Raw genomic sequence first — 4,355 nt, 5'->3', positions numbered from 1 at the left:
AAAGATTTCTTGAGGTTGGATGATCACCTTACAAGATTGGAAGTGAGCTAGCAAACTTGAAAGTATTCTTGATTTTATGTAACTAGAACTTGTAGAATTTATGAAGAACACTTAGAACTTGAAGATAGAACTTGAGAGAGATCAATTAGATGAAGAAAATTGAAGAATGAAAGTGTTTTTAGGTGTTTTTGGTCGTTGGTGTATGGATTAGATATAAAGGATATGTAATTTTGTTTTCATGTAAATAAGTCATGAATGATTACTCATATTTTTGTAATTTTATGAGATATTTCATGCTAGTTGCCAAATGATGGTTCCCACATGTGTTAGGTGACTCACATGGGCTGCTAAGAGCTGATCATTGGAGTGTATATACCAATAGTACATACATCTAAGAGCTGTGTATTGTACGAGTACGAATACGGGTGCATACGAGTAGAATTGTTGATGAAACTGAACGAGGATGTAATTGTAAGCATTTTTGTTAAGTAGAAGTATTTTGATAAGTGTATTGAAGTCTTTCAAAAGTGTATAAATACATATTAAAACACTACATGTATATACATTTTAACTGAGTCGTTAAGTCATCGTTAGTCGTTACATGTAAGTGTTGTTTTGAAACCTTTAGGTTAACGATCTTGTTAAATGTTGTTAACCCAATGTTTATAATATCAAATGAGATTTTAAATTATTATATTATCATGATATTATCATGTACAAATATCTCTTAATATGATATATATACATTAAATGTCTTTACAACGATAATCGTTACATATATGTCTCGTTTAAAAATCATTAAGTTAGTAGTCTTGTTTTTACATATGTAGTTCATTGTTAATATACTTAATGATATGTTTACTTATCATAGTATCATGTTAACTATATATATATCCATATATATGTCATCATATAGTTTTTACAAGTTTTAACGTTCGTGAATCACCGGTCAACTTGGGTGGTCAATTGTCTATATGAAACATATTTCAATTAATCAAGTCTTAACAATTTTGATTGCTTAACATGTTGGAAACATTTAATCATGTAAATATAAATCTCAATTAATATATATAAACATGGAAAAGTTCGGGTCACTACACTAAGAATGGTCGACCTAAAATTAGAGAAATGTTTGGGTCCTCTTCTATGTCAATGACAATAAATTTGACTAAAAAGGTTAAATTACCCACTTGAACGGGTAGGTCGTCAGCAATTCCAACTGGGTGCTTAATGGTTTGATCAAAGAGTCGAACGCTCATTTCCGTTGGACTTAGCTCACCTACTCCTAATCTTTTATATAATGAAATAGGAATAACACTCACACTTGCACTTAAATCTGCCAGTGTATCATACATGACACAATCACTAAGTAGACAAGGAACAATAAATTCACTCGGATCACCCAACCTAGGTGGAGGTTTCGGTGGAACTGTCTTCACCGGGTTTATTTTTACGGTTTTTGTTTCTTGTATTTTCTTATGCTTCTTCTTCTTCTTTCCAGAGGTATCACAAACTTTATTACCTATTACTTGTTCATACTCAACTCCTTTTCTTGGAAACGGGATGGGTGGTTTGTATGGTGCCACCACTGGCTTTACATACTCGGGTGGTGGTGGTGGTGTAACTTCTTCATTGTTACTCACATCAAAAATCTTCCCATCTTCTGATGCTGGTTTTTCAGAATTCGTTGAAACCATATTAACATTCTCATTTCGAGGATTTACTTCAGTATCACTCGGTAGCTTTCCTTGTTCCCTCTCACTCATCAAGCTAGCAAGAGTACCTACGTGTTTTTCTAGATTCAAAATGAAAGCTTGTTGAGTTCTTAATGATTGATCAAACCTCTCATTCGTTTGGGTTTGAGATGTAATAAATTGTGTTTGAGATTTCATTAGCTTTGCCATCATTTCTTCCAGATTTGGCTTTTTCTCTTCAGTTTGTTGTGGTGGTTTATACAAGCTAGGTCTTTGTTGATTGAAAGTGTTGTTTTGAGTTGGTTGGTTATTCGGACCTTGTTGATTGTACGAGTTGTTGTTTGGCCCATTTGGATTGTAAAGAATGTTTTGATTTCGATTGAAGTTTGGCCTTGGCGGTTGATAATTATTCTGATAATTATTTCCCGGCCTTTGGTTCACGTAGGAAACATTCTCACGTTGTTCCATCGTTTGCTCAATGTGACAATCTTTCATTAAGTGTGGTCCACCACATTGTTCACCACTGATTCGTATTGCGTGAATATCTTTAGTCATCTTTTCCATTCGTCTCTCGAAAGCATCTATTTTTGCGGAAACGGAATCAAAGTCATGGCTAGAATCGGCTCTAGCCGCTTTAGATGATCGAAAAATATCTTTTCTTGATGAAACTCATGTGAGTGGGATGCTGTGTTATCAATAATTTTGTAAGCTTCAGTTGCGGTTTTCTTCATAATGGAACCACTAGCTGTTATGTCGATGTATTTTCGTGTAGCAACGTCGCATCCTTGGTAGAATATTTGTACTATTTAATAAGTATCTAAACCATGTTGAGGACATCCTCTCAACAACTTTCCAAATCTTGCCCACGCCTCATATAGAGTTTCATTTGGCTTTTGTGTGAACGTAACTATTTCTCCTTGAAGTCTCACGGCTTTAGATGCTGGAAAGAATTATTTAAGAAATTTCTCAACTAAAACATCCCATGTGTCAATCGCCCCTTCAGGTAACGATTCTAACCAATCTTTGGCTTCTCCCTGTAAAGTCCAAGGAAATAACATGAGATAGATATGTTCAGCCTCAACTTCTCTAATTTTGAATAGAGTACTGATCCTATTTAAGGTTCGAAGATGTTCGTTTGTCTTCTTTTGGCGTACCACTATATTGGCATTGATTAGTTACCATGTGTAGGATTTGTCCTTTGATTTCATAATCTAGCGCATTAACATCTGGCTTAATAATGGCGTGACCTTGGCCCGTGCGTGTGGCTCTCATTCGATCTTCCATACTTAGAGGTTCCGTTACTTCCATAATTGAATTTGTTGAATATGAATCACTAGAGGATTTTGATTTAACGGTTTGTGGTTCAGGAGGAATGATTAGTGGTTCAGGATCTTGGAATTGTCCTTGAATATCCTCCGGGTTCTCACTTGTGAAGTTGGGTTCAAAAAATGGATTATCGGAAATTTGAATGGGAGTACTTGTTCGACTTGATGATGATTCTAAAGAAAAATCAACGGCGACAATATTGGCTAAATGTCTTGATCGAGTTACAGGTGGTGAACGTATAAAAGGTGGTGAACGTTTTGACTGAATATCCTATTAGTTATAAAAGATAAAAAATTATATAAGTTATCAAATTAATAGACTTTTTTTTATTTTGCCCACGTTTCGAATAGCCAATAAATGCAGCAGGTAGCCAGGACCATTTAAATCGGAAGCCCACAACTCGCCACTAACAAATCCAACTATTACTCCGAACCAGAAAATTTTGGATGTCTATCAATTTAACCACTTAAAATAATTTTTTGTTTTGAAATTTTAGAGAAGAAATAGAAAATTCTATGTCCTAAAAACTAGAGCGTCGAGAAATAAGAAAGAAAAAGAATGCGTCGAAAAACGTCGAAAAAATAAAAGGTCGAAAAATAAGCGTCGAAAAACAAATAGTCGAAAAATAAAAATAAGAAAATAAAGCGTCGAAACTTAGAATTCTAAAAACTTAAGTCTAAAAGTTGCGTCTAAAGGTATTAAAGCTTAAAAGGAATTCGATATCCAAAACGGGAATAACTTAATTAGCACTAAAATATATAAACGGCGTCGCAAAATTCTATAGCGCCTAAATCTTAATCTAAAGAAAAAGCACTTAAGGGATTTTACGGCAAAGTCTTAAAATCTATAAATAACTACGGCAAAATACTAAATTAAAACTAATTATGAATGAAAAAAATACAAATTACGAATTAAACGATTAAAATATACAATTTATAAAAAGAAATAAAAATGATAATATTACTTATTTTTATAAAAATATTATTTTTATATTATTATTTTATAAAAGTATTTAATATAATAAACTTAATAAAACAAAAACTAAAAACTAAAAACTAAAATATTAAACAATTAAAACCCTAATTATGTTAATTAATAATAATTATTTATTAAAAACCTACGCGTATTAATTAAGTCCTAGGATCAGCAAGTCAGAGCAGGTCATGCGGTCGCATGAGTTATTGAGCCTCTGTTTATGCGATTGCATGAAATCGGATACCAGGCTTGGTGTTGGGCTTCTACAGTACTAGGCCCGAATAATTTTTAATATATATATATATATTTTTTTCTGTTTACTGATTTTTAATAAAATAAAAATAACATAACTTAAATAAA

The 4,355-nt window shown here is 32.8% G+C and overlaps 1 non-coding gene across 1 annotated transcript; it reads left to right on the top strand.

Annotated features, from left to right (window-relative positions):
* The first annotated feature begins 2,513 nt into the window (after window positions 1–2,513).
* LOC139865132 (small nucleolar RNA R71) lies at window positions 2,514–2,620 on the top strand. Its single transcript, XR_011764657.1, has one exon. It is a non-coding gene; the product is annotated as a small nucleolar RNA R71 (small nucleolar RNA).
* The last annotated feature ends 1,735 nt before the right edge of the window (window positions 2,621–4,355 follow it).

Source organism: Rutidosis leptorrhynchoides, chromosome 8, assembly GCF_046630445.1.
Source record: "Rutidosis leptorrhynchoides isolate AG116_Rl617_1_P2 chromosome 8, CSIRO_AGI_Rlap_v1, whole genome shotgun sequence".
NCBI lineage: Eukaryota > Viridiplantae > Streptophyta > Magnoliopsida > Asterales > Asteraceae > Rutidosis > Rutidosis leptorrhynchoides.
This window is presented reverse-complemented; position numbering and strand designations above follow the sequence as displayed.